Source organism: Anolis carolinensis, chromosome 6 (genome assembly GCF_035594765.1).
Source record: "Anolis carolinensis isolate JA03-04 chromosome 6, rAnoCar3.1.pri, whole genome shotgun sequence".
Taxonomy (NCBI): domain Eukaryota; kingdom Metazoa; phylum Chordata; class Lepidosauria; order Squamata; family Dactyloidae; genus Anolis; species Anolis carolinensis.
This window is the reverse complement of record NC_085846.1, coordinates 70,106,376-70,134,299: the sequence shown is the minus strand read 5'-3', so window position 1 is coordinate 70,134,299 and position 27,924 is coordinate 70,106,376. Positions and strand designations below refer to the sequence as shown.

At 39.4% G+C, this 27,924-nt stretch overlaps 1 protein-coding gene across 1 annotated transcript in view; it reads right to left on the bottom strand.

Moving 5' to 3' along the window:
* znrf2 (zinc and ring finger 2) overlaps window positions 1-27,924 on the bottom strand; it is a 67,865-nt gene that overhangs the window by 23,056 nt on the left and 16,885 nt on the right. The gene's annotated exons all lie outside the window — the stretch shown is intronic.

Genomic DNA, 27,924 nt, shown 5'->3' with positions numbered 1-27,924 from the left:
ATGTTGAAACATGTGACAAAATTTCTGAAAAAAGTTTATACTCGTACTATATATACACATCAAAATAAAAGTTGTAAAAATGTCATGCAGCTATTTCAGAGAACAACTACCTTCTGCTTAGCCTTGTGACGTCTATGTGCATCAGTTATGTGCATTGGTTCTTCCCTTGCATTTTTATGCAAGGTTATGCCTGAGTAGAAACTGTCTCATTTAGTGTGACAATTGATTGTATTCAAACTAAATTATACTGCATTAAAAATGACAACATTTTACTAATTTTAAGAACCAATAAACACATATATGAATTCAATGGGAGGGTGGACAGCAAGTAAAGTCAAAGAGTTGGAAATTGGTTTCAGAATATTTCTTAAATAAGAAAAAATGAACTCAAAATATGCTGTGGATTTGGGCAATAACCTAAGTTATTGAACTAGATAACTGTAAATTCACATTACCGACAATACCAGCTTCATCCTGATGGGATATAACCTCTGAAAATGCTTGTGGCAACTTCTTTCTGTATATTGCAGAATCTCTCTATGCTACAATCAACTCAATAATCATGCCTGGAAATGATTCAATTAGTTTTGCACAAACTAGGTCAGGATGGCTAGACATCTGCACAATCAGTCACATAAAATATTATGAACTCTGGTCTCCAGTACAGCATCTGATTTAATACTTCATTTCAGAAAATCTTTGCTTTTATCTGGAAGCATATGAGCAAGCACCTCTCCCTTTTCACTAGAGAAACATTGGGTTAGACTCATTTCTAAATTTATAAGTACAATTTATAATGTTATCATCCAATAATTATTAGCGATTTTACAGAGACTAAAACATTGCCGCATTCCCAAATCTTCCTGACTAATAGATAAGGCTGCTTTATAAGTTCTACATGGACCAAAGAAGTAGAAGAAGGGCATCACTTAATATTAAATGCATGAAAATTACCATTACTACTAAAAAAGAATTGTATTCAACATTTTTGCCAGTGGCAACAGCAACATACAAATATTAAATGTAAGTTCACAGCGCTGACAAGTCCACTTCAAGTACTGTCACAGTGGGCATCTAAAGAATTATGATGTTTCTGACTAAACAAAGTAATACTATATATAGTAATATGCAATACACATATCCCAACATCAGTGCAATACTTTTCAATAAATATTCTTTAATATTTATGAAGGTTATCATTTCTACAGCTTAATCTAACAAGTTCTTCATAGAAAGAAGAAAAGTAGTGGTTCTAAATCTCAGGAAACTCTAAATGTATTTTATCTTTTCAAGCTTCAAGCTTCAATTACAGTTGTTTTTCCAACAGCAGTCACATCTAAGAAAAAATATGAGAAGATGATTCTGCAGAGAATGTAGCCACAGATTTGTTGTTTTATAAATACATGTTTATTGTGTAAATGTGGTAAACACAATGTAAAAGAAAAAAGAAAATACATCAGATACGCATAATATAAATACATTGCTACAGATTCATTTTTAAACATCATGTAAGTATTGAGAAAAAATTAGCTTCAGCACTTGACATATCATTTTTATAGTGATCAAGGAGCAGACATTAAATGTGTCTGTACTTGAAACCTGGTCTAAAATCTGAAAACATTGGGCTAGAGAAAAACATCCACAAGTCAATGTAAAAGGCCCCAAATGCTACAAATGCTTTTATTAGGTCTTCGGATCCACAAATGCATGTACAGAAAGCTTCCTATGCATTCCAACAAAATATTTTTATGAAAGGTTTTTAAAGCAAACTGACACCACATTGTAACATGAATCAGAGTGTAAAATAGATATCATGGTTTGGAGGGTATGTTTTTATACACATTATCCCACTATCTTATGTTTTTCTTTGGCTTCAAATCCCAGCCAAAGTGTGAAGGACTGGCCTCTAAAAGCAGTCCTCTAAAATGATAAAAAGAAGAAGGGAGGACTAACTGGTTTTTATTTTCACATGAGCTTTTGTGGATATTAAACCACTTCTTCTGATGTGATACTGCTAAACACTACTTCTAAGAAGATAGGCCTATAAATATTTTGGTTTAGGTCAAATTCCAATTTTAGTCTCAACCAATGCATGAAGACCATGCATATTCTAGTAGAACTGGATTTACAATAGGAGCCTCCAATTCTTAACTAACCTCCCTTGTTTTTTTAGAAAATCTCTTCCTTACCAAACTTTTCAGATTTCTTGTTTTCAGTACTGTTATTACAAAATGTCAACATAATGAATTAAGTTCAAATCAGATTGTACCCCTGAAGCCCTAGCAGAGAATTATAAATTATACCACTTCATTAGAAGAGTGTATATAACTGAGTGTGGCTTATAAACTCTGTATATCAGATGATATAAAATAAACTGTAAATGCTACAATGTTACACTGACTGCAATTCTCAAAACAAAATCCTACAGAATGATTACTATGGTACTCAAATATGGTAATAAACACTTTTCCCCCTTCACATCACTTTATCAAAAAAGAAGCACACTATCAAGATTTTAATTGTTTTAATACCACTCAATATTTCAGTTTCCCAAATTAACTTCAGTGTAGGAATACTTTTAGATTAAATACATTACAACATACCACTCAGGAATGAATTCAGTTTCTGGCATTATGAATATGAAAATGACAAAAATCCAGTGCATTTTAAAATGAAAACAACTTCTACCTAAGTCTAGATTTGGGGTACAAGATGTTTTTAAAGCTTTAATTTCTGCTTAGCATTTTGTACCAGAAACTGTACAATGTTCCTTCCTTTATCAACAGAGAAAATTTGTCCATGGCAGACTACAGAAATTTCTCTGTCCCATAGCAATGCTCTTCAGTGTTTGTTTGCTGCCTCATGCGTGACTTAGCCGGCATAGACTGGGATGAGGATAGAAACTGTTGGCAAAACAGAAAATTACAAACAGTCCACCAAAGATTGGATGCTGTGAGTATTATCCAGTAATCTCTTGACAGTAAAATAGCTGTCAACTTTGCATAATAAAAGCTATCAGAATCAGATGCCACTTGACTGCATCTTTCCATTTGCAAACCTATTACCTCAGTCTAAAGCAGTGGTTCCCAACTTGTGGTCCATGGACCACCAGTGGTCCCCAAGAACTAAAATATGGTCTGTGGCCTCATCGTTACTATACTGTTGCAATGAGTAACTGGTCTCGCAAAACCTTCTTATAGTGCCGTGACAACGGGGATGTTGGGAGGGTAGAGGCTGACTACTCATGAAGGGCTTGACAACAAGCCTCCTGGCTACTGCTTCTCCTCCTCCCTTCCCCTGAGCGGAACTGTTCCATGTGGCGATTGGAAGCAGGGGCGCCTTGGTGTCTTTATATTTCGATCTGTTCCTGGGGTTATTTGGGGTGCTGATTTAGAAAATTGCATTGGATAGACCACATCAGCCAGCTCCATATTATTAAATATGGTTTTCTGTGGGCGATCAGATGGCGACTACTGGATGGCATATGTTCTGTATCAGAAACTAGAGCTGATATGGTCTATCCAATGCATTTTTCTGAATCAGCACCCCAAATAACCAAACCGAACCTAAAGTTGACCAAAACTGATTCGTAATCCTTTTGGTACTAATGTTGGTGAGTGGTGCCTGGTCAAAGTGGTCCCTGGTTAAAAAAAAAAAAAAGGTTGGGAACCACTGATCTAAAGGAACTTTTGAAAATGCTTCTTAATCTACTTCTGTTGATACATGGAAATAATAATCTCTCTGCAGTATATGAAAAATGTAATCTATGTAAAATGGTCCTGCCTAAGAATAATCTGAGCGATTCTTTTCCATCATGGAAACAAAAATGCTGGGGCAAGATATGGGGGGGGGGGGGAGTTTAAGAAAATAATATTGAATTTTGAACATTAATCTGATTCCTGGGTTGTGTTGAATCTTATGAAGAGATAAAGATAGGTAACACACATCCAATTTTAAATAGTGTCATGCTAGGAACATATGGCAAAAAGATACATTTGTCAACACAGAAATTACCTACTAGATTAGACACACACACCTTCTACCAATGAACATAATTCATTCAGAAAGTGCTCCTTCCACTTTGTTCAAAAGGACAACACCTCCGACCAAATATATACATAAACAAGAAGAGAGCAGAACATTATATAAGACCCTAAGAGAAAACCATTATTACACACTGAACTTCGTTATACTTTTCATGATTGCCATTTAGATTTCAACTTGTTTTAGCTGTGTATTAAAATTCAGAGCTTTTTATCACAACGTATTATTCACAACAACCTACACTGAGCCTTATCAACATATTGATAGATAACTATACATAAATCTCATATATTATATTAAACAATCTTTCTATGAAGATTTACAGGTGTTTTAGCTCATTCAGTTTTCACTGAAAAGTAGAATTTTCAAAGCTCTCAGCACAGATAACAATGCAGCAGATCCTAAATGCTCAAAAAATAGAAGGCAGTTTTAGGGGTTAAGTGATTCAAGTCTAATCTGACTAAAATATAAGTACCATCAGATTTTTGGATTAAAAAATAACTGTAGTCCACTTGAAATCAAGTGTTCTAACAGGGGAGATTAAAACTTGTTTTAAGACCTGAAAGCTTTTCGTAATCATAAGGTCTTGATTGGTCATTAGATCAGTTCATGGTTCACTTGTCCTAAATGTGAACAACCCCAATAATTTCCATTTCCTGTCCCACTCACACAAAAACTTTACAAAATGGATAAAGAGCAGTAAAATAGCTTTTGCAGCTATAGTTAGGTGCATGGTATCTTTATGCTGAGTTTCATGATAATGCCATGATTTGGCCATGCATTTTGTTACAAACACAAATTGCCATAAACTTTTACAACTCTTAACATGTCCCCACCATTCATCACTAAATGCCACAGAGACAAAAAATGCGGAAGTAATTTCTTCCTTTACTCAGATGTTGAAGGAGAGTACACACATGCATGCACACAAACATACATGGAGATGGTTGAGACTCTAGAGATTAATTACTATTTTTGTCTCTCTTTGCTTGCCAAGAATTTTCTATCAATAGCAGAGATTGACATTCCTTGCTTCTTGGATGTAGGGTAAAGAAAGCTCCATTAGGAGAATCACCACTGAGTTCTACTGAACCAACGCATATATTATTCAGAAATATCCACATCTACAAAAGTACAGAAATCAGAATCTTTCTATAGGTGCAGGGAATCAACTACAGCTTGCATAATTTTAAATTTCCAACAATATTTACATGGCCTTCATACTTTAAAAATTGACAGAATCAACATTTATTGTTTCAAGGAAATCTGAGAATTAAAGTACAGTATTCATTACAGACTATATCTATAAGGATACAGAGGGAAAATGAAGTGCCACCCTTCCCTCTGAAATATGACAGATAACAATGCTCTCAGCAGGAATTGCACATAAATATGCTTTCCTTAGAGTTTTATTTAAGATAGGATACTTAATAATTATTACAGCATACCAAGGTTATTACACAGTCTGCACAAAAGATGACTCAACAGTAGCTTCTTTTAGCCCCCACTGTCCCACAGCAAAGCAGTGAAAGGGAAACATTTTCAAATTGATACTGAAGTCTCTTCTCTTAGAAATGCATAATATCCTAATAATGAAATTGTCTCTTTAAATTACTAACATTATATAAAACTGTGGCCACCACTGATATAATGGATGGTTACAAAGTCTGTAATGGAGGGACTTAAAGTCAAATCTAAAATCGAATGTTTCTGCACAGAGCTCTTAAAGCAGTGGTTCTCAACCTGGGGTCCCCAGATGTTTTTGGCCTTCAACTCCCAAAAAATCCTAACAGCTGGTAAACTGGCTGGGATTTCTGGGAGTTGTAGGCCAAAAACAACTGGGGACCCTCAGGTTGAGAACCACCGTCTTAAAGCATATAGACTTTGCATGCTGAAAAGTCCAAGTGCCTTCTTTAAAAAAAAATCTAAACAACAAAGAAAAGTATATGCCATGTATTACTATTCTAATGAAAACAATGTCCATGCACATTTTTGAGTTTGCTTAAACATTCAAACCACACAATGTGCATTTTCTTTGTATTTAGAGATTAAGTATTTTAATTCACGTATTTTGGCTATTAAAAAACATATACTTTTACATTCTACACATTTAACAAAACTAATGGAGTCAAATAATAAAGCTAGCTCAGAATTCATTTGATTTAGGGACAGTAGAAAACTTTCTGGCTAATTTTCCGAATTCAAATTTTTCTAGAAAACCAACATAACAACACATGTTTTAACTACACTCACAGATACAAAGAGAAAGCAAATATATTGCTGAATACAAATCAAGATTACATTCAGTGTAAAGAAAATGGAAAAGTTTCTATTCAGAATGGTATTTGGAAACTCCTCAGGAATATGAGAAGGGGTTCCACTGGGGAAACAGGCAGGAGAAAAGCCACTGTTCTCAAGAAGAATGCCATTTGCAATTCTCAAGAGCCTCATCACTATTTTTGGCAGTGGTTTCTCAGAACTATAAGCATGCAAGATAATCTCCAACCCAAACAGACTGGTGTTCCAGGACAACAATATACTAAGATACCAAGTTCAATTAGTAGAGTAGAACTGTAGAACTCCATATCCACATGATTAAGAAGAAATAATATCTTTAACAGTGATCATACAGCAGAGCAAGCTTATGTTCAGGTTGTCAAATGTGTTATTAAAACCAGATTTTATGGAAATTCTGCACTTAAGAAAGGGGAAGACAAGAGGAAAAAAATCAACACTATGATCAAATAAATGGCTGCCCACAAAAACATGCAAAAACTAATTCTGCACATACATATCACAATAAACCATTAACTACTGTTGTAAGAAAAAGCCTTAGAATCATAGAATCATAGAATAGTAGAGTTGGAAGAGACCTCATGGGCCATCCAGTCCAACCCCCTGCCAAGCAGTAAACCCTTAGCCTTGTTCACTCCAAAAGCTTCTGCTTTTTATTTATTTAACCACAGTGTACCTCTAAAAACTGGTGAATCTTAACTATGGTTTGTTTCCAACAAGTCAATTTTTAAATGGCTAAATAAATTGGTTTGTATCAAGAAACAAGTTAGGACTAAGCACAATTTTAGAAGCAGACATAATCCTGAATTGCAATTAATCAAAACCAAAGAAAAGCATCAAATTTCCTTGCAGCTGCACAATAACAGGGAGGAAAAGTGAGCGTTTACAACATCAAGGACTGCTGCAATTATTTCTTATCACAGTAAACCACAGCGTATTACAATGTTTGAACAAAGCCTTTAGAGCCCTACCATTTTTCAGTTCTATCTCTTCTCAGACAAAGCAGTAATAATAGTCTGAGAAAACAATGAAACAACAAACTTGCCCACAGAGTACAAAGTTTTCACCAAAGTAAGTGAGGATACAATGTTCTCACTAGGCAAAACTTTGTAAAATCTGATTGAATTGAAATACTTACCAGAACCTACTGGTTCCTGGAGGAATACAGCAGCAAGAAAGAAAGAAAGGAAAACCTTATCAATAACAAAAAGCCAGAATTTAATATTAAACACAACTGTGATAGAAACTTCCATTAGAGAAATACTAATGACAGTTTCTGACATAATACTTTCCTGATGTTCTCTAGATCAGGACTTCTTAAACCTTTTCAAATCGGACCCTTTTTAACCCCGAGAAATTTTTATGTGATCCGGTGTATATAGGAATATAAAATAGGTGTACAAATAAAACTTTTTAAAAATACTGGATGGTTAAATCAGTGGATATGGGGGGAGCAATGGAACCACAGCAATAACATTTAGTGCATGTCTAAATCCCAAGTACAAAAAACCCACATTTCTCAAGTAAAATACAGTAAGCCCTTGATATCTATCTACTGCGGTTTGGTTCCAGGATCCTCTGTGGATATCAAAGCCGGTGGATACTAAAGTTCCATTATAGACGAGGGTAGAGACAACTGTTGTCTCTTAGATAAAATAGTTTGGATATACATATTAAAATTTTCAAGCCAGGATGGTTGAACTCATGGGTCCAGCAAATTCCAAAACAACCTCTGCAGAAATATTAAGGTGCAATTTTTAAAATAATAACAGCAAAAATCAGATTTATTTCAAGCAAGGGAGATCAGTTGAGGCTGGCAGGTTTTCCTTCTCCTCTGCCCTTATGTATTTTCCGGTCTTTACTCAAGCCATACTCTCCTTTGCCCAATCTGTGCTGGTTTTTTTCTGTGCCATAGGGTCAGCTACCTCGGCTGACTCTTTTCCTTTCCCTAAGACAGAAGAAAGCAGCCCCTCCTACCCTGTATGCGAAAGGAGCCTTTTGCAACCCGCCCCCCCTCCACTCACCTACAGAATCCCACTTACGACCCACAGTCTAAGAAACTTTACTCTATATACACAGTTCTAGCTCCTGTTAACTGTGGTTTGGGAATACTAGGGACATGCATATCTGGCCCGTTCCTCTTTCAGCCAAGGTTAACATTTACAAAAATGATACTGCTAACCACGATTAACATACACAATCACAATTTACAAAAGAATATGGCTGGTGTTAAGGTATATGCTATACTATTATAAGCAAGACAGAGGTAGGAAACTACCAGTCTACGTTCACAAAATCTACATCCTGTTTTCAAACCATTGCTTGCAAGGCAACATCTGCACAGTGCCAGAGTAATGTCTGTGAAATATCTATTGCCATAATACAGTGTTCTTTTTAGATAGTGGGAAAAGCATAATATGAAAATCCCTTCCACTTTTCTGAAGTAAAGCATATGGTTAGAGCCTGAAAAATGGCCTTATGAATTGATTCAATTATTAACTCAGAAAAAATATATATAAAAGACTAAATGTAAGTACTTGTCCAAAAAAAAATCCTATATATTAAAGATTATAACAAACTGTCAGTCTTTTCAGCATATTAACTGGTGACATACCTTGAAGAAGACTATCACTAACTGGATTTTTAAAAAATATGATGATGATGATGATAATAATAATAATAATAATAATAATAATAATAATAATAACTTTATTCTTATACCCCACCCCATCTCCCCGAAGGGACTCGGGGCGGCTTATATGAGGCCATGCCCAGACATAACAATATAAAAGCAACAATGCAGTAAAACAAATCAATCAACAATAAAAACAACAATATTGATAAAAACAGTCATAAAAAGTCAGCATACAAAATAGGTATTAAAAACATGAGTTGAATTCACGGATCTGGGCCAAAGTGCAAAGTATGTCGAGGTCATCAGGGAGGGCTAGTTACCTAGCTGACGTAGTCATTAAGGTGCTAAGTGTAATACTGAGGAGGCATACTAATGGGTCTATGCTCAGTGGGCAAATATGTCAAACCTACCAGGGTCAATTATCAAAGGCCTTCTGGAAGAGCCAGGTTTTCAGGCTCCTCCGAAAGGAGAGGAGGGTGGGGGCCTGCCTGATCTTCCTGGGGAGTGAGTTCCAAAGCCGGGGGGCCACGACAGAGAAGGCCCTCTCCCTCGTCCCCACCAACCACGACTACGAGGGTGGTGGAAGCGAGAGGAGGGCCTCCCCCAACGAGCGAAGAAATCATGCAGGTTCATAGGGGGAGATGCAGTCTCTAAAAAACATAACATAACTTCTTTAAACTGATCACTTTATCTAACTGATTTTCACAACTTCTACATAACTTAATGTTTTCAAAATATAATGGAATGGTACAGTAAACAAACATCAGAAACCTATTATGTCAGTACTGGGGACGGCATTACAGAAACTGAGCAAAGTTATAATAAGCCTCTGTTAAAGAAGGCCATAAAGCATATTGTGTAAGATCAAGATATAGGTATAATACATATTTTTTAATTCATGTTTTCAAATTAGGAAGTGATTGAAACTTTCTGATCTGGCTGCATTCTGCTTTGAATAAAGTAAGATCTCCATAGCCAGCCAGCATAGCCAAAAAAATCCTGCAAATATGTCAAAATTACCAAGATTATTCCTCCACTTTTGAGATGTATATCAGCATTTTGATGTTCTAAGAGATCACAAAAATATCCCAGGAACTGCATACAACTCATGTCTTGCACTTTGACTACACTCTTTATGGTACAGTGGGTCTTCGATATCCACTGGGATTGGTTCCAGGCCCCCCCTTTCCCTTCCTCTCCCCCCCCCCCTCTCTCTCACACACATACACACACCAGTGGATACAAAAATATGTGGATGCTCGTCCCATTCTATACAAGGGCATAATAAAATGGTATTCCTTATATAACATGGCAAAGTTAAGGTTTGCCTTTCTAATTTTATATATATATATATATATATATATATATATATATATATATATATATAAAAGAGTGATGGCATCACGGCAATTCACAAAACAACAAAAGTACAGGCCCCCCAACCTCAAAATTTGACAACACAACCCATCATCCACGCCTCAAGGTTGATACAACAAAAAGAAAAGAAAAATAAAGTCCTAATTAGAGGGAGAGCAATAATTTTTTTTATCCAATTGCTGCCAGTTTAGAGGGCTAATCTCTGCCCACTTGGTTGCCTAGCAACCAAGGGACAGCCAGGTTTCAGTTAGGGGACAGGCAGATTTAGGCCTCACTTAAGACTTCTTCCACAGATTATCAGATTTGCACTGGATTATATGGCAGTGTAGACTCAAGGCCCTTCCACACAGCTATATAACCCATTTATAATCTTATATTATCTGCTTTGCACTGGATTATCTTGACTCCACACTGCCATATAATCCACTTCAGTGTGCATTTTATACAGCTGTGAAGAAGGAGCCTCATATAATCCAGTTCTGAGCAGATAATATAAGATTAGAAATATACAGTAGAGTCTCACTTATCCAACGTAAACAGGCCGGCAGGATAAGTGAATATGTTGGATAATAAGAAGGGATTCAGGAAAAGCCAATTAAACATCAAATTAGGTAATCGTTATACAAATTAAGCACCAAAACATCATATTATACAACAAATTTGACAGAAAAAGTAGTTCCATGCGCAGTAATGCTATGTAGTATTTACAGTAGAGTCTCACTTATCCAACACTTGCTTATCCAACGTTCTGGATTATCCAACGCATTTTTGTAGTCAATGCTTTCAATATATCGTGATATTTTGGTGCTAAATTCATAAATACAGTAATTACTACATAGCATTACTGTGTACTGAACTACTTTTTCTGACAAATTTGTTGTCTAACATGATGTTTTGGTGCTTAATTTGTAAAATCATAACTTAATTTGATGTTTAATAGGGTTATCCTTAATTCCTCATTATCCAACATATTCGCTTATCCAACGTTCTGCCGGCCCGTTTATGTTGGATAAGTGAGACTCTATTGTACTGTATTTACAAATTTACCACTAAAATATCACAATTAATTTAAAACACTGACTACAAAAACATTGATTATGAAAAGGCAGACTGCGTTGGATAATCCAGAACATTGTATAAGCGAATGTTGGATAAGTGAGATTCTTCTTTAATATGAAATAATTACTGGGATAGAATAATGCAGAACAATATAATCTCTAAAACCAGGACAGTAAATAAACAGGGGAATTCCACACAGGAAACAATCAGGGCCAGCTAACACCTCCCAACAAAGTATTCCCATCATCAAAGTCTGGAAAATCCTCTGTTTTCTCAGGGCCACAGACAGTAGAAGCACATAAAATATCGCAAACAACACCACTCTGAAAACAAGGGAATTCCAGACAGGAAACAATCAGGGCCAGCTAACACCTCCCAACAAAAAAATCACTCAGGGAGGAAACAGCCAGGCTTTAAAGCTGCAAGGCCATTACATCCTAATCATTTTTCCTAATTGCAGCATTCATACTTGGCTCCAACAAACAAAAAAAACCAATCAGAAATATTGTATATTCACAACCTTTAGGAAATAATATCCCTTGATGGCGCAGCGTGTTAAAGCGCTGAGCTGCTGAACTTCTGGACCGAAAGGCCACAGGTTTGAATTGGGGGAGCGGAGAGAGCCCCCACTGTTAGCCCCAGCTTCGAAAACATGCAAATGTGAGTGCATCAATAGGTACTGCTCCGGCAGGAAGGTAACGCCGCTCCATGTAGTCATCCCACATGACCTTGGAGGAGTCTACGGACAACACCGGCTCTTCGGCTTAGAAATGGAGATGGGCACCAACCCCCAGAGTCAGACATGACTGGACTTAATGTCTGGGGAAAACGTTTACCCTTGACCTTAACTACCACCAGTTCCTCAATACTTTATTTCCCATACCACCATACTTCGCCACAGCAACGCGTGGCCGGGCACAGCTAGTATATATATATATATATATATATTCAAGTTGTGGATGGCTGAATGAAGGACATTCATATGAGTGAAGTCCTGATAATGCCTATGTTTTGGTTAATTTGAAGCTGTGTCTTATCCAATGGAAAGTGTTTCACTTCCCATTCAGCCTGGAGGGGTAATACTGTACTATTATTTGATCTGCAAAGCGAAAGTGCAAGGCCTGGCAGAAAATGTAACATCCTACCTACTTTATCTCTAAGCAACAGTAATTAACTTAGATTTAAGTACGTATTATTATGCTATGGAAATGAAAATATAAGATTTGTTATATGCATACACATATTCATACACATATACCATTCTTCTCCCTGGGGGTAAAATATAAAACCATATTTTATAAACTGATATCTAACGCTCAAATGATTTGAATAACCATCTAACCTATCCATAGATAGAGAGGGATAGTGTCAATATCTAAACCTCAAGAAAAAAGTTGGAATATTATTCTCCTGTATCAATTCCTTGTTTATTGTAAGAAAAATTGAAAGCGTGTGACATATAAATCTAAATGATCTTGGTAGAATTCCTCAGTTTTGGAACTGTCCTGTGGGTGAGAAAAGAATAATTCATAATTCATACACACTTCGTACAGGCTGATATTGTTCAGAATTTACTGTAATCCAACTACATTTCCTAAAAGCCCACAACTATCAATAGAAGAGAATGTGCCTCCATTTAACAGTCAATAAGAAGCATTACTGACAAAACAATTCTATTTCCAAGTCAATATCAAAATACCACAATGCTGTGAACACAAGGCCTATTTCAATAAAAATGTGCTATAACTTCTGTTTGGACATCAGAGCAATTCAGTAATAAAATCACCACTTGCACTCAGACAAGTTTACTGCTCCTGTTATTCTGTAAAACTGACCTAGAAGGAGGTCAGCTCCACCTGTATACACTGTCTTTTTATAGAACTGAAGCAGGCTAGCATTTGAAAATCCATATTAAAAACCAGTCATATGAGAATACTAAACAAGCTAACAAAACGATGTATTACACACCTAAATAACCTTGGACTTGGTTTCATAGAGAACTCGTGGGCCATCCAGACCAACTGCCTGCTAAGCAGGAAAATCTCATCAAAGCACCCCCAACAGTTTACAGTTTACAAAATCAACCATATAAAACCAAAACAGTTAAAATCTGTTTCACCTTGCGCTATGATTGTAAAATGTACTTTTAAATTGAATTGAGACTTGCAATTCATTTTACTATACTACTCTTCAGAACTTTTGATCAAATTAACACTACACTAATATAAATGTTCGAAAACATGCAAATGTGAGTAGATCAATAGGTACCACTCCTGCAGGAAGGTAACAGCACTCCATGCAGTCATGCCAGCCACATGAAACCTTTACCTTTACTAATATAAATGTCACATTTTATTTGCTAGGTTATTATCATGTGCTGGACCCAGGGAGCATACTTCCCCCCTGCTAAAGCATTTGCACTGGCTGCAAATTTCTTTCCGGGTCGGATTCAAGGTGCTGGTTTTGACCTTTAAAGCCCTAAAAAGTTCAGGTCCTACTTACCTATCTCCTCATATCAACACACAGTGGTTCTCAAACTGGGGTCCCCAAATATTTTTGGCTTTCAACTCCCAGAAATCCTAACAGCTGGTAAACTGGCTGGGATTTCTGGGAGTTGTAGGCCAAAAACATCGGGGGACACCAGGTTGAGAACCACTGCCTTAGTGGATGATCTCCGTCTTAACACTTGGAGGAGTATGTCCGGTCAGTGCTTTTCCATTTCTCAGTGTTGTACAATGCCTAGGGGATTGGGGATTGCCTAGGGGATTGGGAATTGTAGGCTCTGTATGCAGTGGTTCTAATCATACCTCCCAGACAAGTTCCAGATGGTGGTGCTTGAGGATAGCTGCTCCTGGAGTTGGAAGTATGTCAACCAGCTCAGGATGGGGTTATACATCCCTTAAAGACTGTTTGCAGAATGGACATGTTCCTGGTTTTATCTCCCCAAAACAGATATGATGTTTTGCGTTATATGCCACTTTGCTCCCTTTAATAGAACTGGAAGATCTAAAGTTGGTGGTGCACACTCTGGTAATCTCAAGGTTGTACTTCCGGAATGTGTTTTACATTAGGCTACCCTCAAGTTCAGAAACTCCAGTTAGTTCAAAATAAGGCAGCCAGTTTGGTAACGGGTACATCTAGGACACAGCATATTATTTCAGTACAGGCTAACTGTCAGAATTTAAAACAGAATTAAAAAAACTCATCTTTTCCAGCAGTCCTTCCCAGTCAATTTTAAACTATGAATTTTAAATTAGCATTTATTGGTATGCATTATTTTTATGTGTTTCGGTCTTATATGTATTTCAATGGTTTTATGTTTTTAATTTGTGTATTTTAACTATGTTGTACCCCACCTCGAGCAAACTTTGGAGAATTGCATAAATAAAACAAAAAAGAAAGAAAAAGTGATTTGATATATATCCCACTTTTCTCCTGAATGGAACGCAATGTGGCTTACAATGCAAATTAAAGCAGAACTAGTTTAAAAGTTTTAAAAAATAAACTTTACATTAAAATTAAAACACAAAATTAAAACAGGTAGAGGAAGAATGAAATGTTTAGCAAAACACTTTATGCATGTACATGAGAGGGGGGAGGGGGAGACTACCACCAAAGTTTTGTAGGAAGCACTAATGGGGAATTTTGCAGACCCATAGGTGTTAAGTATGGGAAAAAATGAACAAAAATCATCTGGACATAATTCACATTTAAGAGACTGGAAATTTACTAAAACCTCCAAAGCAATATATTTGTACCTGGTATAAATTAGTACCAACTCACAAGCCTATTACAGATGTTACATTTAGATGTGTCTGAAGTAGAGATTGTGTTCATGTATAATCGTTTAAAAGTCATGAGATGTTCCCTGTGTATATGGAGTGTAAGAGATAACTGTATAAAGATTGTATGTGATTGCCTAGTTTAAAGAAAAGTGTTATAAGACATTCAATATGAAAAATCATGAGATGTAATGAATGTACAATAAGTTGATTCATATGTGCTTAGGTGATGTATATATTTAAGAAGACAACATTACATTTAAAGAGGGGGAATTGTTAATGTGGTATTGGTAGTGTTTAAATGAAATTTGTGTCTTGCCTGTATTGTATACTGATTGCATCATCCAGAGTGTACTATAGTCTGAAAAGAGTTAATTACTAAGAAGTTGTGATGTCCTTGATGTGTGGCTGGAGCTGGGGAGTATCCAGACACAAGTATGTGTGCATTACTTGTGCCGTCCGCCGGACAATAAAAAACTATAAAACTGAAACGTGCTGTCCTTTATCCGGGCGAACTGCAAATCCCTATAAGCTGTCCTATAGATATTGAACGACTGAGTCTGGATAACTTCAAAAAAGGATGTTTATTCATACAAGGTTGTAAACCTGGCACAGATCTTAAAGTTGCAGAAAATGAAACAAATTTCTATAGGTTTTAGGTACAGAATTATCCCTGGTTCCAGAAAGCAAAGGTGATTATAAGACCACTATACCCTAATCACGCTGCCTATATTAGAAGGAGAAACTCTTTCCTTCCCTATCTTTACAGCAAAGATTAGTTCTAGAAGCGATGGAATAACTCTGCTCCTCTAACTAGATTTCCTATTCCAGATCAATATAATTCAATACTTATCTAATTTGGATAGGCTTAGATTGGCCTGGTTTTGAGGATGATTTGTCCCAGTTAGCCTTGCACAGCTCCAGCACGTTGGAAGACTATAGCCAGAATGAAGCTCCAAAATGGAGACTAGACCCTGGTAAAAAGGGCGGTCCTAAGATGTTGCACTCTTTGACCAATCACTGCAAAGAAAACTGCAGCCAGCTCTTGCAGATTCCAAGCCACCTTTCCTAGGCCTTTGCAGCCAGAGGCTCAAACAAAATGTAAAGGAGGGAAAACAAACAAACGACCAATAGGTAAGGCAAACCATCGTCCTGGGGGACGGAACACTCCCCGCTAAATTCCCAGGATGTGGGAATTTACCAATCAAAAACATACAAACACCTTTGTATACACAACAATACAACAGTATAAAACTTTAAACATCTCCAATAAGCAACACGAGGTCACTAGTTGGTCTGTCCAGGACAGACATTTTGTCCTTACTATGAGTCTTTACTTGAACTTTTCTAACCTTACCGTCAGGGCAAGGAAAGGTCTTTAGTATAATGCCCATAGGCCAGGCATAGCGGGGCAAGTCTTTGTCCTTTGGCAACACAAGGTTTCCCACCTTGGCATTGTCCTTTGGGGTTTGCCAGAGTCTTCTGGTTGGAAGCTGGCTTAAGTATTCGGCCTTCCACCTCTTCCAGAAGTGGTTGGCTAAGGTCTGCACATGCAAAATTGGTGCCACAGTCCGACCAAATTGACTTAATTGGCCCTCTGAGGGCTATGAACCTTTTTAATGCGTTTAAAAATGATGAAGTGTCCATCCCTTCTATGACTTCTATATGGACAGCTCGTATTACTAAACAAGTAAACAAAACTGCCCACCTCTTGTTATTTACAACACCACCCCTGGTTTTCCTAGTGACAACCTCCCAAGGACCAAACACATCGATTCCCACATGGGAAAAGGGTGGGTCTGTCAAAGTCCTATCCTGAGGTAGTTCTGCCATCAACTGACTTTGACAGTTTCGCCTAAGGCGCCTGCATTTAACACATTTGAAAATACAACTGTTGACCAACCTTTTGGCATTAACTACCCACAGACCTTCATTTCTAAGGGCTGCCTCAGTTAGAGTTCTACCCTGATGATGGATCCTTTCATGGTGATGCCGAACGAGCAGCAATGCAGTGTGACTATTAGGGGGTATGATGATGGGGTTTTTTATGCACGCCTTGAGTTTAGCTTTGGCTAACCTTCCTCCAACTCTCAAAATACCCTCCTTGTCTAGAAATGGGTTTAACTCATTTAGAAGACTTTGATTAGGGATGTTGAGCCCTTGCTCTAGCCTAGCTATTTCCTGCTTGAAAGCAGATCTCTGTACTGACTTGAATATGACGCTCTTAGCCTTTATCATATCCTGGACCTGTAAAGGCTCACTATCTTTGCAAGCTAAACGATGTATAAGCCTAGCAACTGCTCTAAGAAGACTGTGCCACTCCGAAAAACATTCAAAACGGTGTGGTTCCAGGCAAGATCTTTGGCCCATCTTGATTTCTGTGGTTGATTTGCAGGCTTTCACCTCTGCACTTCGTGAGACTTGAGCATTCATAATGTCCGAAAACCTTTGCTCTTCTTTCGAGAGCGCTGTGGCTTCGTCTCTCTCAGAGACTTTGAAGATGGAGGAATACTCTGGAGTTATTGCTTGGCAGTAGACTGAGATGTGACTTAGGCAACTGCGCACAAGTGTAGGACGTCCACCTTTAAGCACCTGTGCTTGATTGGAGTCCAACGACGATGGTGGGTGCATCTTGTTTATGCACACTGGGCCTGTAACTGTCCAGCCTAGTGGTAGCAGCTGAGCAATGGGCGCCCCTGGAGGTCCCTTAACTTGGTCGTTCACATAGAACAAGTTCGGACAGTCCGCACCAAGCAGAAGGGCAATGTCCACATCTGGACGGAAAGCAGGTATGGCATTCTTTAATCGTCGCAAATGTGGATGAGCCTCCACAACTTCTCTAGTTACAATTTGTTTTTTGTTCCGAGGGATGGAGGAACACTCAATCAGGTCTGGCAACTTGAACTGCCTCTTCTGGTCGCAAGAGGAGACAACAAAGCCAGATGCTATGCGACCCTGCAACTTCTTTTTTCCTGCACACGTAGTCATAGTGTAGTCAACCATCTTGGTTTTAAGGTCAAACATGCGGAAGAACTCTGGAGTAGCCAGGGAGGCGTCGCTCTGTGAATCCAGGGCCACATAGAGTCTCTTTCTAAGCCAAGGGCTCTTGGCTGGATATACATCCGCTAGGCAGATAGGATGACAAACTCTGTACTGGTGCGAGTCAGAACACAGCTCTGTACAGGCGACTGCTGAAACCTCCACCTGCATCTCTGGTACGACTGGCTTGTCGGTGTCTTCGACTGCTGACTTTTCTTTTGGTGAAACGTTCCCTTTGGGGTGGGAGATGACACTGGAGTTGTGCATTGCGGTGCAATGCTTGAGGCTGTTGCATTTCTCACACTTGACGTTTTCTTTGCAGTTGGACGCAAAGTGTGGAGTTGCTCCACAGCATCTAAAGCAGATTCCCTGCTTTTGAACTAGCTGTTGCCTTTCTTTGTATGACTTTCTACTAAACTCCCTGCAGTTGGCCAAGCTGTGAGGCTTTTGGTGAATAGGGCAAAGCAACTCTTTTACCTCCGACCTGGGTTCGTCAGTCTTGAGTTGAGTTTCGACTGCCTTTACGCTGACAGGTCTATTGGCCTCTCTAGGTGGTTTCTTGTCCACTTCAGGTGCCTTCTCTGGCTGGGTCCCTTGGTATAAGGTGGGGAGGCCCGTCTGTGGATCATTCCTTTCTCTGGCTGCCCTGGTGATGAACTGGACCAAATGAGAAAATGGAGGGTATGCCTGGGAGTGGGCCTCCTTGTAGTTGAAGACCTCCTGTCCCCAGCGTTCTTGCAAAGTGAAGGGCAGCTTGGTCAAGATCTGCCTCTGGGACAGGTGCTGATCGAGGCACTTCAAACCGGGCAGTTCTGGATTCTCCTTGGCCGACTCTAATTCCGCAAGGAGATCGCTGAGGTCCCACAAGAGTTTGAAGTCTTTGAGTTTTAAAGCTGGGAACCTTTGGAGCTTGTCCATAAGAGATGCTTCAATCTCTGTGCTGGCCCCATACCTCTGCTGCAACCTGGCCCAGGCCTTTTCCAGGGCTTTGTCGGGATCGGCTACGTGGGCTGCGTAGATCTTCTTAACTTGTGAGGATGAGGCTGGGCCCAACCATGCAGCCAGAAGAGTCAGTTCTTCCTCAGGCAATAACTTTAAGTCTCTGATTGCTCTCTGGAAGGTGGCCTTCCAGAGAAGAAATTCCTCAGGCTTGTCCGAAAACTTTTCGACACCTTTGTCCTTAAGATCTCTTCTGGGGCTTCTGATGATGGAGACAAGCTGGGACTCTGGCGTCGAAGGGAACAATTGAGGAGTTTGCTGTTGTGGAGTGGACTCCCACCGTGCACCTTGCGTCAACCTTTGGCCTCTTGGAGGGATGACATCGACCACTGACGAATCGGTGGCTCCCTGTGCAGCTGTCTGTAAGGGCCAACTAGCACTTGGCCTTGAGGCCCTGATTGACTGACCTAGGGATTTAGCAGGAGGCACAGGTAGCTCGGGCAAGGGTGAGCTCCCCGCTATGACGCTCTGCTCTGCAGGAAACTCAAAAGTGACTTTGGGGCCCTGCTCTGGGTAAGGAGAGAAGTCTTCCTGTTCCTCATCCGAAAACTGGCTGTTTAAGCTATTAAGATGCACAAGCACCTTGGAAGAAGGGTCCTGCTTCGGCAACTGACTTACATTTTCTTCTGTGAGTGGCTCAATTAGGGCCTTGGCCAAAGTCTCAGCCCTTACCTTTTTGGCAGTAGCATCCATCCTTATTCTAAGCATTTCTATTTCACCTTGCCTTTGGGCCTGTTCCATTTGCATTTCGCTTTGTCTACGGGCCTGTTCTATTTGCATTTCGCTTTGTCTACGGGCCTGTTCTATTTGCAGTCGTTGCTCTTCTTCTTTAAAGGGAAGGGTGAGATCAGCTGCCTTAGCATCAGCCTCCGCCCCCGCTACCTTGCTCTTTAGCTCTAGACGTGCAGCCTCCTTAATGTGCAAGGCAGCTAGGGAAGAGATGGCACTCCCAGCAGCAGAAGACTTGCTAGAGTGGCTATGTTTAGATGATGCACACTCCCTTAGCTTAGATACCTGGCTAGAGCGGTTGGACTTAAGACTAAGTGCCACAGCAGGTGATTTTAAAAGATTGGTCTCATGGCTGCATAAGGAAGACTGATTTCCTTTTGGCTCAGACCTTAGATTAACAGATGGAGAACTAAATTCCAAGGCATCTAGAATTGCCCTCACCTTATTTTCTTTCTCATTAGTGTCAGCTAAGACACTCACTATTTCTAACTCTGAATCCTTGGCGTTAATGCGCTCGAGGACCTGGACTATCTTAGACACCAAACCCCTCCAAATACCGAAGGTCTCTTCAAGGTCTGTCTGTAATATGGATGGCACCCTTGTAATACCCAAGCTCTCAATTCTGTCCATTAATGTTACAATTCGCTCCCATGCCGAACCTAACCTCACATGGAGGAGCTCCTTTTCATCTATTAGATGGGCTAGCATCTTGGCTGAAGGGTGCTTTATCCTTTGGGGCCTTTCATTCCTACTTTCAGCCTCAGAAGGAGGTATACCATCTGCATCATCTTGAAATTGCATAGACATTATGTATTCTTAATAGCAAGTAAATTTACAACAAAAGCAAATTCAATATATAATACAATTCACAGCACTTAACCATAGCAATATATATCACTAAGTAACTATACTTTACAAAGATTGTGACCTTTGGCGCCAAACTTTGGTAGGCAAGCTGCAAAATGTCAACTGACAGCAACTTGCCACTTGATACCTCCCTTGCCCGAGTGACGTAAACTGCCAAAATGGCGACTTCGCCAAATTTTCAAGCACCTTGTGCTCCGCGGCTCGAGGCCTGCCGCCGAAGGAGCACCGAGGCTGGCTTTGGAAAGGAGGAGAGAAGAGACGCCTCCTCCCCGCTGTGAAGGGAGGTCACCACCGCAGGACGATGAGACAGGTCACCACCGCAGGTCAATGAGGCAGGTCACCACCGCAGGATGATGAGACAGGTCACCGCCGCAGGTCAATGAGGCAGGTCACCACCGCAGGATGATGAGGCAGGTCACCACCGCCGGGCGACTGTCCCGGCCGAGATCCTAGCCACTGTGAAGACTCAGCCAGAACTTTCTTTTGGAGTTGCCAGGCTTATCTGGGTCCCGGCCTGTGGCCTCTGGACTCACCACCTCTGTGTGAGCCCAAAGACTGCTGCTGGAGCTCCGCGGCTCGATACCTGCCACCGAAGGAGCTCGGGGTAGATTGCTGGGTTTTGCACAGCCGTGCAATTGCAGAAACAGCCGCAGCTGAAGAGCAGGATACTGCAGAGGCTGAAGGAATGGCAGCAAGCTTCACTGCAACAGACCAACAAAATCAAAGTCTCTATGGCCGTGCAGGCTAGCTCAAGCGGAAAACCGCTGCTCGACCTCAAAACTGTGCCGTCCGCCGGACAATAAAAAACTATAAAACTGAAACGTGCTGTCCTTTATCCGGGCGAACTGCAAATCCCTATAAGCTGTCCTATAGATATTGAACGACTGAGTCTGGATAACTTCAAAAAAGGATGTTTATTCATACAAGGTTGTAAACCTGGCACAGATCTTAAAGTTGCAGAAAATGAAACAAATTTCTATAGGTTTTAGGTACAGAATTATCCCTGGTTCCAGAAAGCAAAGGTGATTATAAGACCACTATACCCTAATCACGCTGCCTATATTAGAAGGAGAAACTCTTTCCTTCCCTATCTTTACAGCAAAGATTAGTTCTAGAAGCGATGGAATAACTCTGCTCCTCTAACTAGATTTCCTATTCCAGATCAATATAATTCAATACTTATCTAATTTGGATAGGCTTAGATTGGCCTGGTTTTGAGGATGATTTGTCCCAGTTAGCCTTGCACAGCTCCAGCACGTTGGAAGACTATAGCCAGAATGAAGCTCCAAAATGGAGACTAGACCCTGGTAAAAAGGGCGGTCCTAAGATGTTGCACTCTTTGACCAATCACTGCAAAGAAAACTGCAGCCAGCTCTTGCAGATTCCAAGCCACCTTTCCTAGGCCTTTGCAGCCAGAGGCTCAAACAAAATGTAAAGGAGGGAAAACAAACAAACGACCAATAGGTAAGGCAAACCATCGTCCTGGGGGACGGAACATTACTGATTACATCAGTTCAGTTCTGTTCTGAGTTGAGTTGAGTGCGGTCTTGCCTAGGTGTTAAGTCCTGTGTCCATTGTCTGCAAGCCTGTTTGTCTTGATTATTACTGCTTACAGTAAAACTTTGTATATAGTTTTACCAATGTCTCTGGATGTCTCTTCATTCTGCGTTCCACTGATTCCATCCAACTGCTGCTGCGCTGCAAATTACTCTGACAAAACATAGCTATAATGCTCAATGATAAAATCCATCATTTTAATATGAGATTTAATCTGTAATTTCCCCAACTAAGCAATAAAAATATTTTTGCAATTATTTGTTCTCTCTCTGTCCATCCTGCCTCTTTCTCTGAACAGCTCTGAACATGTTTCAATGAGTAAACTGAAGATAAGGAATAGTAAGTTCCTGCAGCATACACTACAGTAATAGTACCGGTGGAGTACCAACATACTGTTCACTTTTCCACAATGTGCATATGGAGAGGAATTCTATAAAATATAATTTTAGCACATCCCCACCTCTTGGAGGGACAGACTATTTTCTCTACTATACCTACTACTTTGGAGTGTACTAAATTGCCAGAGTAATGAATCTTTGCCAAACATTGATATTTTGCAAAATAAATAAATCTGTTGGATGAATTACAATTAATCTTTGAGCTGGAAAGGCAGAGATCACGTAAGTGGTCTGTTTACAAGCCAATGCAGTTACATTGCAAATATTTTAAACAGTCATCTCACACTAATTGTAGAGGGCACAAAGGAGGAATAATACAAACAATACCTTTTTGTAAGGAGACTAGTCTCCCAAACTAAACTAAGAAATACTGTCTGGTGACCTTTTAATATAGAAGAACTGAAAGTATACACCAAACATAAATATTCTTTACATATGGAAAAAATCAACAGACTATTTAGACCTAATAAAAGACGAACCAAATTCCAATAACCTATTTTTCTTTATGAACTGTGTTCCCACTTAGGGAGCAGACAGAAAGTGTAACACTTTTTGTAAAGTGTACGGTTTCATTTTGCCCAATATTTTAACTTGGCTTCCCCTTCTGTCTTGCTGAAAAATAGGGGAAATGATAATTAAAAGCAGGCTCAGAGAACTCTAAAATCCCTCACGTTCCTTGCATGTCACAAGGTGAAAGTGACTATCCCAGCTCAAAGGAGATATGGAATAATATGTTTTGTATTTTATTGCATGGTGAACATAGCTACCCCTGCATATATTTTCAGGCAGTAATTTACTTATGATGTAACCCTAAGATAAGCATGTTTTAATTTGGCAGGAAAATAAGAACAATATTGGTGCCAACCAGGACTTCAAGGGAAGGTCACTCCACCACATGGACAACTGGGGAAAAAACTGAGTTGAGAAAACACTGGAAGAGAAGATATCTTTCTATATAGTCAACAATAAGCTCCAGAAGCTGATAGAGGCTAATACAAATTATTCAGGGCAATTACTAGCTCATATATTCCAAACAATCAGATAGCTAAAGATACAAAAGAAACACAACATGATTACTATATAAATTGATAGGCTTATAATTGGGAAAGGAAATGTACAAAGGATTCTAAAAGTCTGAAGCATGCAAGGCCTGCATTCAATCTGTTTACAGTCTACAGAACAGTAATCCTCATTGGACTTTGGATGCTTAAAGTTCAACAGAGAAGGGAGAAAAGTCAGCACTTGTCTCTTGCTTTGTATCAAAGTTCTCTTCCTTGTTATGATTTCTAACAGAATAATTTGCCTAACACTGTGTTTTTCTTGAAAAAAAAAGTCAGCCAAACATTAAAGTTTATCAACCTACTTTATACGGTCATGTATAAGTTGACCCTGGGCACAAATGATGGATTTTAATATGACCTGTGGATAAATCGAGTATTATTCTATGAAGAGGGGGAAAACATCAAAGCTGTCTCAGGAGGTCAGTTGCTCCTGGTACAGCTGTCATTTCCTCTCCCAAGCATTCAAAAAAGCTATATGTAGTGTAACGCTGGAGAGTAGAAGGAATTGGGGCTTCTTTTAGTTTCTTCCAAGGATGGGCTCTTGCCTTTGACCACTCTATCTGGAGAAGGGAGTGATTCTGTTTTTGATAGGAGTTAGGTACAATATTCACAATGACCCATGAACAAGTCGACTGAAGTTTTAAGCAAAGGATTCTAGACAAATATGAGCATATAGTGTATTTGTTATTGCTATACCATACATCTCTATGGATACACAACATGATAACTTTTAACAAGAGCTGCAAACAGGGTAAAAATAAACATGTTGCCTATGTAAGAAAATAAAAACCAAATAAGAGTTCAAAACCATGTTTTTAGAAAGCAGCGAAGTGAGAAAACAAATCAACCATCAATTTAGACATTAATATTTGCTAGGGAATTAGAAGCTAATGTTTTGCTTGGGCCTACTTTATTATCAAAATAAGTCAATAACAGTCTTTTTATTTCCCCTGCAAAAATAAGCATGCTGTTATTTTTGAAAGAATGAAAGTATTTCTTTTCTCTGAAGCACTCAAGAAAGACACGAAAGGGAGGAAGGTATCTGCAAAAAAACAGGAAGGAAATAAGTGAAATATGAGAAATGTTTTGTTTTAAGGTAGATGCAGTTTTCTAACAGTAATTCTACAGGTAACTAGAAAAATCAAATGCACCACCTATAAACACTGTATGTTTTGACAATAGAAAGCTAGATGTTTTTGTTTTCATTTTTGGACAAACAGAAACTATAACTAAAGGGCCATACAAGGCCCATGAAACAACTAAAGAGCTAAAGGGTACTTTAAATTATTATCTATTTAAAAAAGAATAATTTGACTCTTTTTTGGAGAGGACAGCATATTAGTGTTGGAAAATAGTCTTTTCATTAGGGAGGACTTCACTCACGAATTTTGGAAAAAGGAATGTGGATTATAATAATCTCCCATCTACTAAATATCTAAAGGGGACAAATCAGTAAGATTACGTCTTATTTCATGAAACGAAATTGTTTGCAGCAGTCTCTATGAATGTATTATTTTAAGAAAAACCTTTGAGAAATTCTGCCTCTCAGTAGTAGTAGTATTTTTAGGTACAGGCATGAAGGGCTTCCAAGTAAAAAAAATAATTCTACTGTTAAATGGTATGGTGAATTTTTGATTTTGGTTAATCGATTTCCTGCATTATATTTGATCTTCTGAGCCCATCTGCATACTTTCAAATATCTCAGGGTACAATATCTCTATAACTGGAGTACTGGCAAACATTTATGTGTCAATACCTTTTGCACTAATAAGATTTACATTCTAATAAGCAACACATCAATTACGGCAACAACTCAGAAGGCCTGAACAACAGTCCCATTAACACTCATGACTGGAATTCAGGTTGCTTCCACACAGGCCCAAATACTACAGCTTGCCAATTATGCTACACATATGTGAGTGAAATTGGCATTTTAAACACAGTTTTCACCTGCATATGGATGCTAGACTGGGGGCTGGAACTCCAACTTTTTGGCAGGGTGGCGACCAGATACCCTCCGAGTTAGACTGCATTATCATAAGGCATCATTTGGACACTTCATGATAATTCCCTCCTCCCACCCCATTTTCTTGCTGTGTAGATGGGATCTCAGTCTATTTGAGCTATCATATAACTCTTTTCATGTCTATCATAACAGAGCAGTCTCATTTGGGGGGGGGGGGGAGAGAAAGGGGGCAATATGATTCTATAACTCTTGATGGTTGCCCACCCCTGCTTTGAGGAAGAATGGAAACATGTTGAATCTTGTTGGACTGAAATTTCAGTCAGCCCTAGTTTGCACAGACAAGGGTAAGTGATGAAGAGAACTTATTTATTTTATTTATTTCGTGTCAAAAGCATTGCATAATAAAATAAGTTTAAAAGTGATGAAATAAAAGAATCACAAGCAGCTAAATAATTTTAGACCCAAAGCGGGCAACAGCGACCACATTGTCCGTAGTTTTAAACAACTCCTCCTCGGTGCATGAGGCAGGACATTGTGGGCAAGCATACATATGCGGAGTTGTTTGTTCTGCTCCACAGTCACACAAGGTGGAGGATTCCTCCAGGTAGTGCCATCTTGCCAAGTTGTCTTTTGATCTGCCCACTCCACTCCTGAGTCTGTTTAGGGACTTCCAAGTTGCCCATTCTTGGGTTTGCCCCTGGAGGCAGACCCTCATGGGGGGCCATCCAGTTGGAATTGCCTGGTTTAGCTGACCAGAGGGACACTCTTGCTGTTGTTGGGGGAACATTTTTTAAAGAAAGCTGTAGTCCAGAGGTCCCCAAACTTTTTAAACGGGGGGCCAGTTAACAGTCCCTCAGACCGCTGGAGGGCCGGACTATAGTTTGTTTGTTTTTTAAAAAAAACTATGAACAAATGCCTATGCACATGGCACATATTTTATTTTGAAGTAAAAAAAGGAACAAATACAGCCTCAATGTTAATAATAATAATAAAGAGGGTTGGAAGAAACCCCTTGGGCCATTTAGTCCAATACCCTTCTGCTTTTGTGCACCAAAAGCACAAGCAAAGCAACCCTGACAGATGGCCACCCAGCCTCAATGGTAATAATAATAATAATAATAATAATAATAATAATAATAATAATAATAATAATAATGGAGAGGCCCCACTAAGGCCTCCAGCCCTGGGAGAAATCCGGAGTATACTGCTAACCAGAAATAGCAATATACTCCAGATTTCTCCCAGGACTGGAAGCTTGAGTGGGGAAAGAAACTCTCCTTCACTCAGGCCTCCAGCCCAGGGAGAAATCCAGAGTATACTGCAAATCAGAAATAGCAATATACTCCAGATTTCTCCCAGGACTGGAAGCCTGAGGGGGGAAAGAAACTCTCCCTCACTCAGGCCTCCAGCCCAGGGAGAAATCCGGTGTGTATTGCTAATCAACATATTGCTAAACCTGGAGCAAACACCCCTTAATAATTAATAATTAATTAAATAATAATTAAAATACCTTTTGAGTTGCAGTAAAAGCGGAAAGGCAAGGCTCCTCCACGGCTTATGCAGGGAGAGTGGGGAGCCAGGAGAGGCTCAAAGGCTCATATAGCAGAAAAGTGGCGGGAAAGGCGGAAAGGCAAGTCTCCAAGGCTTGTGCAGGGAGCAGGACAATGCAGGAAAGGGGGGGAAAGCTGTGGGGGCCGGATAAATGGCTCCAGGGGGCCGGATGTGGCCCGCGGGCCGTAGTTTGGGGACCCCTGCTGTAGTCTAATAACATCTGAATGTCACATGTTGCCACAACCTGTATTACCGTTATATGAACATAATGGATCCCCATCACATTAAAAAACAGTACTTTGCAATAGGTATGTTTAAACAGCTACATGAAACCATCAACTCCTGAGTGTACCCAACTTCACCTCAATTTGGAACTTGTGCCAGATCAGGTCTAGTTAGTACCCACATGAGAGACTGCACGGAATTTACAGAAGACCAGGAAGAATGCTTTCTGCAACACTGGAATTCTGCAACTAGAGTTGACAATACTAGGCTGGATGGCTCAACTGTTTGACTCAGTATAAGGTTGTCTTCAAGGTTCCTAAAGTGCATTAAACAGGATAGG